The 16,456-nt window shown below is 41.5% G+C and overlaps 1 protein-coding gene and 1 long non-coding RNA gene across 4 annotated transcripts in view; one reads left to right on the forward strand and one right to left on the reverse strand.

Annotated features, from left to right (window-relative positions):
• LOC311001398 overlaps nt 1-8,710 on the forward strand; it is an 80,447-nt gene extending 71,737 nt beyond the window's left edge. Inside the window, exon 3 of the long non-coding RNA XR_014596173.1 lies at nt 8,662-8,710. This is a non-coding gene — a long non-coding RNA (uncharacterized lncRNA). The remainder of the gene's footprint in view (nt 1-8,661) is intronic.
• LOC311001337 (butyrophilin subfamily 3 member A2-like) overlaps nt 1-16,456 on the reverse strand; it is a 207,195-nt gene that overhangs the window by 169,551 nt on the left and 21,188 nt on the right. The window lies entirely within an intron of this gene.

Consider the following 16,456-nt stretch of genomic DNA (forward strand, 5'->3'; position numbering starts at 1 on the left):
CTCCACTCTGGAAGAACAGTTGCTGCTGCCTAAGGAAAGCTAAAAACATCCTTAAAGCGCCAACACACCCAAGTGCACTGTCTATTTCAGCTTCAAGCAGTAGCCGAGACGCAACACACATGCATCCTTTTGAATTTAACAGTAACGCTCTCACCTGTGACAGTCAGTCTGCTCTCTGCTGACTTTCCAGCTCCCTGGATGCTGCACTTGTACAGTCCTTCATCAGACCTGGAGACATTGTTCATTCTGATCTCTTGTGTTTGATTATTGTTCATTGGGACGTTGTCTTTATAGAAAACAGCTTTCAGGTTGGTGGAAGTCGTCTTGTTTCTGCAGCGCAGAGTCACATTACCTCCCTCCATCACAGGAAGAGCAGGACTCTCCAGGATCACTGAGCCATCTGAAGAACATGTTGAAGAAGAGGAGTTACTCTTAGTTGGAAACTGGAGAGAATTTTATGAGGCAAGAGGTTAATTATATGCATGGTACAGATAGAAGAATTGAGGATATTATGATTATAAATTGGAACATTGGGATCCAAAGATCTTTAGAAAATTGAGTGGTCACAATTTAAGAAAAAACCTGGATTAGATGAGCTCTGTAGTGCCGTCAGACAAGCAATGAACGTACTAGTAATGGCGATGTCGATTCTGTTGCTTCTTCCTCCTCCCTCAGTCTCACACCAGTATTCTCCACTGTCTGATGGATAGAGTCCAGGAACGAAGCAGGACGACCCTGATGATGTGCCCTCCATGTTGCATATTGGAGTAAATTCTCCATCGTTTCTGGTCCTTCTTAACCGAGCAGAACCACTAGTGCCGTCACAATGAAAAGAGACAGACTCAAGCTCAAAGAACTGCAGACGGTCTGGAGTGATACGAAAAGAAGCTGCACCTGAAAATTCCCAAATAAAACATCAAAAACTTAGATTCCTTAGAAGAGGAACTGAATTTAAAGAGATAAACATACATTTGTTTATGCTAAGTGGGATTACGAAGTTTCATCAAGAAATTTCATCAGCGATAAAACAGAAACAATATTGTTTAGAACAATATTCCTCCAAAAATCTTTAGACAGAGAGTGATGTATAAAACATAATAAAATATTGGAAAGTAGCATTAAAAATTATTTTCTCACCACTTCCCTGAGCATAAAGACTCTGAACTAGCAGAAGAAATTCAAGCATCACTGGAGAAACAAAGGAGCAATGTTGTAAATCAGCAACAGATGCTTTGATGAACAGCAACATATCAAAGTGAGGACAGAAAGAGAAGAAATGTGACACTGAGTACTCACACAGTCTGAAGCAGAGAGCTGTGACCTCCATGTCGTCTTGCTGCAGACTGAGCGTTGAGCTGAAATACAACTGAAGTAGAACGTACGTGACAACTTCCTCTTCCTGTGGAGGTTATTTCTGATGCTGCTGCAGAAGAGGGCCAGAGTCTCAGAGGCTGTCTTGAGATACAACTTGACACTGTCAAGGAGGATCAACCATCCCTGCACCTCTGTTTTCATGGCAAATTGTGGTTGTGGTTGCTACTGTGTCTACTTGAGCAGGAAGTGGCACAAATGTGGTTTGGCGTATTTAAAGTGTCTGTAGACAAATTATATTTTCTGTGATAATGTCATTACCTGCAGTTATTGCACTGCAAGGCAGACAGACAAGCTAGTAAAAAGGCTCAATCAACAAGCCAATTCTCCTGAGAAGGGTGGTGCTGGGGGCAGATCCTCTGGGAGCCAGTTGTGATTTTGCTGACAAGCTCGTAATACCACCAAATGCCAGATTCAAATAACTTGAAGATCTTGAGTGATATCTTGACTGGGTGTCCCATGGTACTGGCAGGGAGCCAATACAGGTACAGACAAAGTCCTGACTAAAGTCACAATATAGACAGATCTGCAAGCCAGTAAACACCAGGCACTTCCACCTGTAGCCATCAGTTTCCAATAGGAGGTTGAAAAAGTTCCCAAGGCAAGCAGAACTGCAAAGGACATGTGGTCCATTGTGTATCAAGCAAGTGGGCATGAAAGAAAAGCTATAGTCTTTCAGGAAGAGGTTGCAACAACCACTCTCTGACTCTCAGGAGCTCAAAAAACATCCTTGACGGACCTGAAGAGATCCAAATACAAGAACCCCTGATTGATTAGGCTTTCTGCAAAGGATGGCATGCAACCTTATTCCGTATCGAGGTTGATTGTGGTTTCCCCACAACATCTGTGTGCTATTTAGAAGATTGGTCAACTGAAGAAAGCCACAGTGTTGGAGCACCTCTGCAGTTAAAGGCTGATTTGGTCTTTGCAGGCCCCACCCAGGTGAGGATGCAGAGGGATTCCCAACAATACAAGTGCTCTGCCCATGCCTTCAGAATTCCTGCCGAGGATGATCTTGCAGGATTTATCCCAGCAGCAATAACAATGCTCCTGACATATATGATCTTTATGTGTCTCTCCACAGCACAGCTCAAACAAGTATCAACATTCTTTACTTAAAAGAGCTTTCATTTTATGTTGATTTTGGCGACCCCTGCGGACAAAGGCGGTAGTGTTTTGCCGATGTGAAGACTGCATTTCCCATGAGCTCTAGCACGTGTTGTTGTAAAGACACTTATCTGGCTCACGCGTGCCATCTATCCACTGTCTTCCAAAGGTTAACAGTTAAACTGTTTAGAAATAGCTTATCTTCACACAGATGGCCTCATTTGCTGTTGTAGGTCACACAGAGACATCAGCAGAAACAAGAGTGTGTGGAGGGAGGGAGGGGGGCTGACAGAGGTGAAAAGAGGGAGCTGGCGGTGTGTCGTCATGAAATGTCGGACCAAGTCGCGGATTTACTTTCAGTTTCTACGACGTGTAGGAGCAGCGATCGGCTGCTCCTCCTGCTCCCTCTACCTGACTGGAGGAGAAATACAATTACAGGCTGTAGGTGGAGCCAGAGGAGTTGTATTTTGTCCTAAATTACTCATTTAATGTCTGACCATCAGAATATAATGACAGTTCCAGCAAATATGACTGAATAATTGTTACCAACTGAAGCTACAGTAAGATGTCAGATAAAATCACTCACCTCACATTGTATGCTACACTTTGCAGGTGCATTATTGTATCAACTCAGTTGCCTGGAAACAGGATCAAAGTCCAGCTGTTCATAAAGATCAGATTAAAATTTAACTGTGGGTTATGGTCATGGCTCAATAATGATTAATGATTCACCTAATGGCAGGAATGTCAGGTGAAATCAGAAACATATAGCAACAGGTATGTGGTGTTCTCGATCATTTTGCATCTGTTTTAACAGTTTTCAGTTGTATTCATGCATTGAACGTTAATTGTTATTTAATCCATTCGTAATGACTCAGCTTCTTATCATAGTTGAAGAGTTTATTTTGGACTGGACAGGTTTTTATCCTTAACATCTGCTTACCTGTGCATTTCCAGACCGTGTTCCGTCAAATGGCTGGACTCTCCATTCAGACTCCTCTTACAACCGTCAGTGTCCTGGTCGTCCATCTTCTCCTGCTGCCCTTTGCTACAGGTAACTTCAAGGTTGGGATATTTTTGAAGACAATAAATGACTGTTGTGTAAAAAAAGTCAGTGTTGAACACTAAGATAAACTGACCCTTCTCTGCAACACCAATTTTTTTTTAAATGCATGCAGAGTGACAATCAAACACCAAAATAAACAATCAGGGACTGTGGTGTACACATCTTGTTGAGTTGAGTACTTCTGTGTTCCACCATGTTATTTTATAGTAGTTTTTCATGATCAGCTTGGCCTTGCCTCGGATTACGTGCGTTTTAAATTCCCTCATTGCTTCTCCAAATGTTTTGCATCCCCTCTGATGTATAAAGAGCATGAATGAGCTGTACTTTGGTATTGTATGGTATTTTACGGTCATCCCCACTGCATCAATGGACATAATCTCAGTTACAGCTGCCTTAGTCACTGTTAGATACATTCCTACATGCAGAACTAGTTAACATGGCTGTCTACACCACAAGTGCTGATTCTGATTCTGACAGACTGTACTGTAGCTAACAATGCTCATCCATGCTGTTCTGACTGACTGTGGATCTAGAAGCTACACATCACTAAATGCTGGAGTCTGTGGTGTAGAAATAAGCATATTCTGTGTGTAGAAAAAAGTAGAGATAAAATATCTTCTCTCTTTTCAGGTCAGCCTCAGTTAATTGGTTCATCTCAGCAAATAGAGGCAACAATTGGCAATGACATCATCTTGTCGTGTCACCTTGAACCTGCCAAGGATGTTACTGCTGAGTTGTTGGAGTGGTCGAGGTCTGACCTACAGCCAAGATTTGTCCATGTGTGGCGTGGAGGGCAGGAGCTTACAGATATGAAAAACCCATCATACTCAGGACGAACATCACTGTTCACTGATGAACTGAAGCACGGAAACATTTCACTGAAACTGTCCAGAGTGAAACCTGCTGATCAGGGGGAATACAGATGTTTCATACCAAACCAGAAGACTGAGTCCTCCATTGAACTTGTTGTTGGTAAGTAGTGAGCATTTTGTTGTTTTCTAGTCAGTGAAGATGGGTACCCTTTTCCTTGATCAAAAAGGGCATCAGAAATCACCAAAGTGGCATCTGGATTATCCAGATAAATTAGAATTGAGATCTTTTGTGACAATCATTCAGTACGTTTACATGACACTTGAAAAAACCGAATTATTGCCTTAATCCGACTATAACTGGACAACTGAAGTGCATGTAAACACCTTAGTCCGACTGAAATCGGAGTTGAGAACTCCGATTAAGACACCCAGATAATGCGATTGGAATTCGATTTTCTCCGTCATGTATACACCTTAGTCGGAGTATAACTGGACAATGCATGTGCGCATGCTCCACAACCGTAGAGACGGCACCAAGTGGAGCAGAGAAGCCGCCCGAACCCGGCAAAGTAAAGAAAAAAACCAACGTCAGCGCCGATTCAATGCATTTCACACAGCGCGACCAGCAAGAGTGTTTTATTAAAAAAAAAAAAAAAAAAAAAAGAGAGAGAGAGAGAGAGAGAGAGAGAGAGAGAGAGAGAGAGAGAGAGAGAGAAAGGAAGCCCGTATCCTATTCTCAGCGCGCATCCAGCCCAGACTGGCGCGTCTGGTCAGGAACTGCAGTTGAGAATTTATTATTAAAGCAGATATCAGTGGAATGTTTTTGTTAATATAAGTCCTAAATAGTCCTATTTTCCGTCAGCAATCACTTACATGAAGTATTTCAGCCTAAACACGAGTCTCTCCGTCACTCTGCTCTGCTGTAACCCGAGGAGAAAATTTTCCTTGTGGGATACAAGTGTTATCCAATGAGGAGAGAGAACGGCATGAAGGGCTGTGTGTGCAGCCAAGGGATGCGCGTGAATGTGGTGACGTAGCACGAGGACCAATTGATGCCTGACAAGGGCGGGGGCTGCTAACTCATGGTGCGTTCAAAGAAACTCGTACTTTGTGTTTTTCCTTCCTGTGAAGTCATACCAGTTCGATCTGGTACGAGTTCACGGGTCGGAAGTTACGAGTGGCCGTTATAGGGAACTTTCACAGACAACAGGATGGTAAAAACACGAGCTACGGGTTACCTGGAACGCTACCAAGTCGTAGTTGTGACTTGAAGCTGTAACTTACGGTTTCAAAAGCCTGCCTTGAACGCAGCATTTGCCGAAACGGCCGTGAAGCTGATATCTGCTTTAAGCTTACTAAGTTGTTTATATTCAGTTTTTTACGAGGTGACAGAAAAGTCAACAGGACAGGGGGGCGTATTAACCTGCTGAAACAACGGGTGACGCCGCATGAGGGGGCAGACCCCGTCAGTTATTCGTTTTTTTCAGTTGCATGTATATTGAGACAAGGACAGAAGTCCGACTTGACGCCAAAATCGAATTTTGAGCATAGCTCGATTAAGCTCTGCATGTAAACGTACTGACAAATGTTGTGTTTGGAGAGGAAAATTCAAGAAAATAATGGAATAAAATTTAATTGGACAGTAATTCACAATGATTCACAATACTTCAGCAAACTACAAGATGAAGCTTTGGGGATAATCCTCTGAACTGAACATGACTGAAATTGGAATTTTTGGGACAATGTAGATAGATCTCAGAATATCTGACCACAATGTGACATGAAAATATTTTATCAAGAACAGATCTTAGTTGGCTGTGAGTGATTGGTGATATCTTTTGATGAAGACTTACTATGTACAGACTCAGCAACACCACAATCACTTTTTTTATTCTTATTTTAATTTTTATAATTCATAACAACATGATATCATTATCAATATTACTAGTTATCTTTGTTGGCTCTTACGACAGCCACATGGACAACAAATGGCAAGTTACTAAGAATAGTTGCCATACAGTGCTAAATTTGAATTATAGTCAAGCCGCACTGTCAGTAATTTGGACCGCAGGAGAACCCATAGTGTTATAGTGCTTTGTCCTGACTGTTCTGGTCTGTGGTTCTCTTCTCTGTTTTCAAGAGACTCCTGAAATCTTGTACTGAAGCTTTTGTGATGAATTTGCTTTGAAAAATGACTGACAGACAAGTAAATGTTCATGAAAACGAACTTGAAAACAGTAAGTTATCTGGTCAAGTTTTTATGGACAAAGACGTACCGTGGTTAGAAGAAAAACACTGATTCATTTATTACAAGGGACATCTTTTACTGTAACATCTAATTTTTGCATCTTTCCTTATTTTGATTGAATATTGTATTTTTGGCTTTTATTTTTGAAATGTTCCCCTTGTCCAGGTTCAGGTGCTGCCTCGTCACCTGTCCTCAGTTTAGCAGGGACTGACAAAGACAAGGGGGGAGTGGTGTTACAGTGTGAGTCTAAAGGCTGGTATCCAGAGCCTGAGCTGCTGTGGCTGGACGCTGAGGGAAAGCTGCTCTCTGCTGGACCTACAGAGACAGTCAGAGGTCCTGATGTCCTCTATACTGTCAGCAGCAGAGTGACTGTGGAGAAGAGACACAGCAACAGCTTCACCTGTAGAGTCCAACAGAAGACCATCAACCAGACCAGAGACACTCACATTCATGTTGCAGGTAAAACTCTACATTTAAACACTGTGTTAGTTTCAAACAGCTGAGGTCTCGTTCTACACAAACACCATCTGATCTGATTGTGTGTTGTCTCATTTCAGATGATTTCTTTAAGGTCCTGTCCAGTTCTTCTCCTGTCATCACTACATTGGCTGTTACTTTGGCTGTTTCCATCATGATCATTATCTCATTTGTCTTTTTTATCTTGAAGAAACAATTCGTCAGTAAGTTACAAATGACAGTGACAATACAGTGTTTTGTCTAAACTGGATGATGGATGGTTTATTATGATATTAGGTGTTTTCTTTCACGTGAATGAGTAATGAGAAAAAGCTGCGATGCCGTGCAGTGTTGCATTGTGAAGGTGATATTTTGCGGCGCGCCCAACGTGAGCAACCAAGCTTGACCTCGATGCGAACCCGCCGCCTGTTCCTGAGCTCTAAAGGCTCCAGGGCTTCTGAGGAAAGGGGCTGGGACGTTACTCTGTGTATTTTCAAAATGTGGCCTGCTTGAACCGTTTTTCCAGGATCTCCAACGCTACCTTTAATTGTTAAAATCGTATATACGTATAAGTGAATGTATTTTTTATATTTTGCAGAGACCAAGAGAAACCACAGCGATAAAGGTGATGAAGGAGGAGAAGAGCGCATGGGGCTCATGCCAGAGTACCATGTAGGAAATGATGTAAGTAAAGAAACAGTGGTGCAGGCAAGGGAGAAAAAAACAACATGAAGGAAATCAAAGTCAGAGAAAGCAGTATATGAAATCTTTACACCGAGCAACATGATCTGAGTTTCCAAAGAGACAAAGAAAAAACAAAAACAGCTGTAAGAGAGAAAAGCAAAGAATGAAAGGATGACTTACTTTTGAAGGGAAGTGACATGATCATATTTCTGTCAAATGAAAAGTTGAAATTTCATTTTTCAAATGCTCTAAAACAATGTTTCTTCACTTTTGAGTGAAAACTTTGAGAGATCAGCTTGTGACCGGAAGGAACAGGTTTGTCTCCTCTTTATTAATATAACAGACTGATTTTGGTTTGTCCTTCCACGCAACAGTCAGTTTGTTCAGGTCAGTGGTTTTAAACATGGAGAAATGAAGATGTCTGTCATCTGGTCTTCATCTTCTCTCTCCTCCCAGATTAAAGAGAAACAAGCTGAGCTGCAGCAGCTCAGTGAAGACAGTCAGAGGACGGAGGACGAGCTGAAGATGCTGGAGGAAAAGCTGAAGAAAGAGCTGGACATCAAGAACTCAGAGGTTTATTTTTTAATATTGACCCTTCAGCTTTGATTCACATGTCTAGTTGATTTTCTTCACCTCACCTCCACTCAGTGACATGATGTCTCAGATAAAGTCCACTGACTGTATGATGAGCTCCTGGGTTGTAGAATTGAACTTTAAAGTGGTCATCATGTCTCTGTCTGTCTCCTCCCTCACAGCTGCAGAAGATCAAGGATGAACTCGCCCATTATCAATGGAGTATTCAAGTAAGTCCTGATGTTACCAACCACAAGACCGAGAAGAGTTTAGCAATGACCTGATGCTGCATTTGTTTCTGACATTGTGCAGTGACTTCAATCACATGTATTTATATGATCCAGGGTCCAACCAGAGAAGAACTGAAAGAGAGAGAGAAGAAAGTTGAGCAGGGAGTAGAAATACTGACGTCTGTGCTGCAGACCAAGAAGACTCAGCTCCAGACCAAGACTGAGGAGGTTCAGATTTGTAGCTTTTATATGTGTTTGTGTTCATATTTTCTTACTAGCTCAAGGGGTCCTTCCTTTGACATCATTCACAGTTTAAGACTGAGTTAAATCACATTTAATTCATCATTCAAACTGTCAGAACATCATGTTGTTCAGTTTAAAGACAGAAACACGTTGGAACGTCATAGAAATATATTCGTGAAGGATGTTCATTTGGTCTCAGCAGCTTTAACTGTTATGTTGCTTACAATTGTTAATCACCGTTAATACAAGTCTCTGATCTTGTCTCTTTGTCTTCTCTCTTCAGTTTGAGAAGAAACAAACTGAGCTGCAGCAGCTCATGGATCAGAATCTGCAGACACCGGAGGACATGCTGGAGATGAAGGTTCAACTCATTTTTTCTTCAATTTTCCTATGTTTCTACCTGTTCTTCTTCTCTAACCTCTGCTCTGTCATTGAGGTTGTGATGAAATAATCAAAATGCAGATACAGGCTCTAATTGTGTAATTGATATTTAAAATAAAAATCTAAATTGCAAGATATTTTTTGGGTCCAACACAACAAACGACGACAAAAATAAATAAATTGGACAACTTTTTTTTCCTTTGGTTGCAGGAACATATACAGTACATGCTTAATTAAATCTGATTTTATTTCCTTCCAGCCTCACTTAGAGAGAGCTGCCTCAACCAGGTCTCACGTCTCTTCAGTAAGTGAACATGGTACAGGCTAACACACACTGATTTTCCAATTTTGAAAAAAAAAAAAAAGTGACAAAGCAGGTTTCCTAAGATTGATTTTATACATCCATTTATTTTTGCTTTTATTTATTTTAACTGGCTCATGGTTTTCAATGATTGTTTTAATCTATTTAATGTTACTTTTGATGACCACAGCACAGGACAGTGCCCAAGACGATTTTTTTTTTCATTGAACTTTACCTTACCTTAACTCAGCAAAGCAAACCTACAGATCAATGCAACACTGAATGAGCTCACAATTTTCTCTTCAGTCATGAAAAGCAGCTGAAGTTCAGACATCTGAGGTGTTTTCAGTTCTGCCCAACACACCAAACTACAACAATCACATATCAGGCATGTTGTGATATGATCTGTAACTTTCCCTTTTGAATAGAAATGTTCTTCATCTTCTTGTCTGTGTTCTCTTTCATTTGCATTTTAAGTGGAAACTCATATCCAAACAGAAACTGCAGAAGGAGCAGCAGGCAAGGGAGGAGGCTGAAACCAAAGTTCAGAGCCTGAATAAAGAGCTGAAAGAGGTTCATATGTGCTTTGTATAAACACCTTCTCTTTAGCCATCTTCTTATCTTGTTTCAAAGCTATTTCATTCTACCTTTGGTAGTTTGGTAAATTTCAGTTTTTTTCTTTTAAATGCCTTAATCTCATTCTTTTGTTTTCTGTTTCATGAACTTGAGCAGCTCAAGGAAGTGAAGGAGAAGTTGGAGGACCAGAACAAACAGGTTCATCATTTCATGTTTAACTTGAAGGATTATTTAGCTGCATGTTTCTCTTTCTTGTGTCTGTACACAAGATTTGTTTAAAGGGATAGTTCACCCAAAATTGAAATTTCACATTCTCATTTCTCATTATCTACTCCCCCTCATGTCGACTAAGGGCTGGGAGAAGTTTCAGAGTTATCCGTGGCTTCTCTGAGTTACAGGGGGTCTCGGCGTAGAAGTGCATGTCCATATATGAAGTATTGGTAATAATGGTTGCAAATACCAATTGTCTTCGTAACAAAAAGACACACCAAAAAACATCCAAATGCCTCCATGCTGCTCGTATGTAATGTTCGTCTTGTATTGAAGCCCCGAAATGCAAAATTGTTCCGAAAAAAAATTAAATAAGTCTATATTTCAAGCTTGTTTTGTAGCGGAAGCTTCTCGAAGCTCCTCTTCCCGGTTTGTCAAATTTGGACGAACCGGGAAGAGGAGCTTTTTCGGGACAATTTTGCATTTCGGGACTTCAATACAAGAGGGACATTACATATGAGCAGCATGGAGGTATTTGGATGTTTTTTGGTGTGTCTTTTTGTTACGAAGACAGTTGGTATCCATTTGCCACCGTTATATGGACATGCACTGCTACGCCGAGACCCTCTGTAACTCAGAGAAGCCACGGAGGACTCTGAAACTTCTCCCAGCCCTTAGTCCACATGAGGGTGAGTAGATAATGAGTGAAATTTCAATTTTGGGTGAACTATCCCTTTAATGTCATGTTTTTGCTGAAACCTTCTGTTTAATTATTGAATCACTTAACACTTTAGACATTGGTGTGAGATACTAATATCCTGGTTCTAGTCTTATACCAGCTTATACCAGTAGTTCACTCCCTGGCCTCTCACCTCTGTGTCTCTCTATCTACACTCAGTATGAAGAAGAGAAGAAGCAATGGGAGGAAGAAAAGAGTGAACTGAAAAAACAGCTGCAGAGCACAAAGACTGAGGTTTGTCATCTGTGTCATTATTGTCATCTCATGAAATTTGTTTTATCAACTGGTAACTGTGTATTTTTCCTCTCCCTCCTCCATTAGACATCCAGCCAACAGAGCCAGGACAAAATAGACAAAAGCTGCATCATTATGACAGACTCATCTGGGGAATCTGTTGATCTCAGAAACGACTCATCTAAGGTAAAGTTCTTGTCAGTGAAGATCAGAGAAGAAATGTGTGTTTCCCAGTAGAAGCTGGATTTGAGCTGAGCTTCTCCTTTATCAACAAGAAGAAACTCTTAGTGAAGTTTAGTGATTATTGTCCTTCATGGTTATTTACAGTAGTCTGTCTCATGTTGTCACATCCTGTTTGACATGATCCACTTTCCTTCAAACAGAAGCTGAAACTGAAGAACTGGAAGTTACAACTGGAGTTCAGCAAGGAAAAAGACACCATCGCAATCAGCGAGTCTACCCTGAAGCCAGGACAGACGAAGACTGTGAGTTTCACTTGTTTTTAAAAGTAGTTCTCCATTTCTCGATGCAGCTCTACAAACACTAGACTCTACAATTTCCACAGAGCAACAGAAACATGATAGGACTTTCCTCACAGCCTGAGCTGTACTCTATGTGACAAACACACTTCATATGTCAAAGAGCTGCAGGTGAACACAGGGTTTCTGTCATGGAGAGAACAATTGTTGTTGATATGGACCGCTTGTTGTGTCTGCAATAAAGATTAATAATAATAATAATAATTCACAGCTTTGATCTTCTCCAACTCTACATTCACAGATCTGGAGGAAATGCGCGTGGGAACATGGAGAGCTGGTTAAAGCAACACTTATAAACTCAACAGGAGAGGTCTGACATCATGTTATATTATGTTATTACATCACATTTGCCTGATTATGTTATATTTTGTTCATTTTATCCTCAACCTCTTTTTTGATTTTTGTTACAGCCTGTGGCGAGATGTACTCGTCCATAACTCTGAAGACATTTGCTGATGTAGTTTAATATTTAATTGTGTTTCAGGTTTTTGAACTTCTACACATAACATGATCATCATTTATGATTTATGAGTGTTTTCATATCTTCAGTAGTTTATGTAAATTATTGACAGTTTGAACATAAAACAACATCTGTGTAGAGTAGACGTCATCACTTGTTTATGTTTTATTTTTACCTTGAACACTGTAATCTGGTTGAATTTTGTATAAAACCAAAAATCTTCTGAATTAAAATTGAAGATGTTTTTAAACCTTGAGTGTGAAGGTGTTTTCAGTTTCATCTTCATGTTTCCTGTGTATTTATGTCATTTATGATTCATGGTTTCATGATGCAGGTTGTTGTTTCATCATCACCGTTGTCGGTCATTGTTTCCTATGTCATTATTCTGTGGCAAGGTCAGGCAGAGGGGTCAGAGTTGAAGATTCTTAAATACATGAAATAGATTGAAAACACTTCAATTAATAAAATGATTTTAAAAAAACTGAAAATTAAAAAGATATTGAGATTCAACCTGATATATTTTCTGTGACAGGACTGAGAGAGAGAGTTATCAGCTAGCTAACATATCAAAACTGTTGGCCATGAAGGTTTGTATGTGAGAAGCTCTATCTGCAGCGTCTAAAACCAACCACAGAGCAGCAGAGAGAAAACCAACATGTACCTTTATATAAATAGTTGATGTGTCAGTCAGTAGCTCTGTGGTTTTTAACCTGAGACAGAAAGTCCAACAACAGACACTAGAAACATGAACATGTGACGTGCAAAGGTGTTGATTTAACTTCTCATGACATTTAACTGATACATTTGTTTGCCAGTATGTTGCCTTGACGGAGGGGTGAAACTAAACAACACACAACAAAATACCAAAAGATATAAACTGGAACAACAGCTCATTGAACCATCCTGATGCTCTCTACTGTTTAACCTCTCAACCTGGAGCAACCTCAAGCTCAGGGCCTGATCCAGGTTTCTACACCAGGAAATTAATGCGACTGAAGCCATGGTATCAGCTGGAAAACTATGGTCATCACAAAATAACAGCCTTCACAGCTGGTCTTTATTATTTTCAGCTTGGTTAAAACTGTGGCCGTGTCTTCAGTTTCCCATGTGACTAATGTGTTTTAATGACAAACTGCATCTGTACAGTAGCATCTAAATAAAACCCTGAAGACGCTCTGACAGCTCCATGTACGTGTCACGTCTCTCTGTGGTTTTTCACCTTGGTGACAACAGCCAGCACAAACACCTCAAGTCACACACACAGATCAAATTAAAACACACCACAGCACTGTCTTTGTGTCCTTGAAGAGTTTCCTGTGTTTCTGTCGTCAATTTTTTTCTGTGAAAGTCTGAGTTTCCCAAAGTGAAATAGTCCCAGTAGCAGGAGCAGCAGAACCACCAGCATGATGGTGAAGATGGTCCTCATGAGGAGAACGACATGGATGAAGTTGTCTGAGAAGAGACAAGTGTCTCTTGAAGTGTCTCTGTGGAGTTCTGCAAAGGCGACAGAAATAATCTGCTGTAAGAAGATGAACACGACTAAACAGAAGGAACAGAGGTAAATGGTACACCTGCAGCTACAAACTGTGATCTTGACCTTTTGGATAGAAAATGTCATCAATGTACATTATGAAGCCACAGTGACCTTTGACCTCTGATAACCAGACTCAGTTTGTCATTGAGTCCAAATGAATCTTTGGGGTAAACTGGAAAATGCTTCCTCAGGATCTTGTGTTCATGAGGCCAAAATTTGTTTTGTGAGCTCAATACAACCACGGCCGTAACCTTTGACCTTTGACAACATCTGATCAGTTCATGTTTTCATGGTAATGAACGTTTGCACCAAATTTGAAGAAATTCCCTCAAAGTGTGATATAAGTTTCATGAAGATGAAACAAACTGTCAAACTGCAAGCTTTTATTTTGAAACGTTCCTCTCACCTGTGACGGTCAGTCTGCTCTCTGCTGACTCTCCAACTCCCTGGACGCTGCACTTGTACAGTCCTTCATGGGACATGTAGACGTGGTGGATGTTCATGGTTCCCGTGGAGCTGGTCCCGATGAAGACATCGTCCTTGTAGAAGACGGCCGAGACGTTGGACAATGTGTTTTTCCAACAGCGCAGAGTCACAGCGTCTCCCTCCATGACGGGAAGAGCAGGGATCTCCAGGATCACACCTGGACACAATGAAACATTCAGTGGTTTAAAGAGGTCAAGATGAGTCAGGGACGTGTTGAGAAGAAACAGTCAAACACCTTCTCTGTGAATCACAGTCAGACGGCTGTTTGCAGACTCTCCAGCTCCAGAGATGCTGCAGCTGTAGAGTCCTTCATCAGATCTGGACACTCTGGAGAAGTTCATGGTTGAGCTATGTCCCGTCTGAACGGAGACGCCGTCTTTATAGAAAACAGCTGTGACGTTGGTGGAAGTCGTCTTGTTTCTGCAGCGCAGAGTCACAGGATCTCCCTCCATGACAGGAAGAGCAGGACTCTCCAGGATCACTGAGCCACCTGACACATCATCATCATCATTATAAGACAAATATACAGTTTATATCTTGTTAACAATGTCCGTGTAATATCAGTAATATGAAATTGATTCAATTAACCATATTGGGTAAACCTTTATGTTAATGCGTGGATTGATTCCAACAGGTTTTATATGTAGTTTTTATGAGGATAAATGATTTTAAGTGACATGTACACGGTATGGTTTCCATGTGGTGAACTATGTGGCAAGGCAAGGCAAGGGTATTTTATTTATATAGCCCGTTTTTACCATAGACTGTAAAAAGAATGGACGTAGCACCTGTGACGTCACCCATTGGTTTGGGGAAGTCTGTTTTGTGCCGCTACTACGGGGGTTTGAACTGCGCCATGTTGGATTTTACTTTCCATATTTGGAGAGGTGCGGCGGTTAGCGGTCTCCGGACCTGTCACTCAACGTTTCTGCGCCCTAATTGGCCAGAGTTTTTACCTAATAACAGTAAAACGGTAGAGTTTTAAAAAAATTCACCCCCCTCAGAGTGTGTGCGGCGGTAGAAACTATCGGTTCAGACCAGAAAAATAAAATGTACCAGGCTGTAGATATGTTTTTTTTAAGCTGTAAAGTCGGGGGCTCAATTGGAGTTGCTCCCTTCTGGAGCCAGCCCCCAGAGGAAGCAGAGGGGATTGCCGTTTTTTGAACGCAGAAGTGACTTCACTTCTCAGACCAACAACTGCCCCCTTGGTTTTTACAAACAGTTTGTCTCAAAGGGCTTCACATAGCATCATAACAACACCCTTAAGCCCCTGAAACACCGCCACGACGCTTCCCGACGCGTCCCGACGCCGACGGCTTTGGCCGACGAGTCTGTCGCCTCTCGTCGGGAGAAAGGAAAAAGTGAAACACACTGCCCCGACTGCCCACCAGAGCGACTGAGTGGCGAGGACTCCCCCATAGAAATACAGACCAATACAGACCAGGGGCAGCTCTGCTCACTGTTCATTCAAACAAACTAATGCCACTGCCACAGTTAATTTCATCAATGAGACCGACATTAATCTCCCCAAAACAATTTAACCAGCCATGTTTTAACAGCGCTAAAGCCGAAATTAAAGCTTACTGCTGTGGCTCGGTTGCCGCGAATTGGCGATAGCCGATGCTAATTTCTGTTAGCCCGTCTATGGTGTTTTACATTACACGTTAGCATTAAGCTAGCGGGCTTTATATGCTTAGTTGTGAGCTGTGTGTGTTTTGAACGTTGTTTCAAACTATGTGGGTTTGATTGAACATCTTTGATGTTTACATATATATTTATATTGCCGCATAATATATTGCTTTACTCCTCTTTTTATTTTATATACCATTTTTACTGTAGGCTAGGCTAGGACACCGTTTGTTTACTGTGGTCACTTCCGTCCCTCCCACACACCGTGCTGATTCGCTTAGGGCACGGCCAATCAGAATCGCCATAGCTAGCACACAGCCAATCAGAGTACCCGACGAGTATACTCTCACGACGGCCGACGAGTCCCGACTGAGCATGTTCAATCGGCCCCGACGAGATCCGACAAGAGCCGAGGCTCCCCGACGGAGAGGAACACACCAAACAGACGAGCTGCCGATGCCGTCCGACGAGGCCAGACGCCCGACGATCGGCTCGGTGTGTCCCTGGCTTTAGACCCTCACATCGACTGAGGAAAAACTCCATAGAAAACCCTCTTAACAGGGAAAAATTGGAGAAA

This window comes from Trachurus trachurus (genome assembly GCF_905171665.1).
Source record: "Trachurus trachurus genome assembly, chromosome: 18".
In the NCBI taxonomy this organism is placed as follows: Eukaryota; Metazoa; Chordata; class Actinopteri; order Carangiformes; family Carangidae; genus Trachurus; species Trachurus trachurus.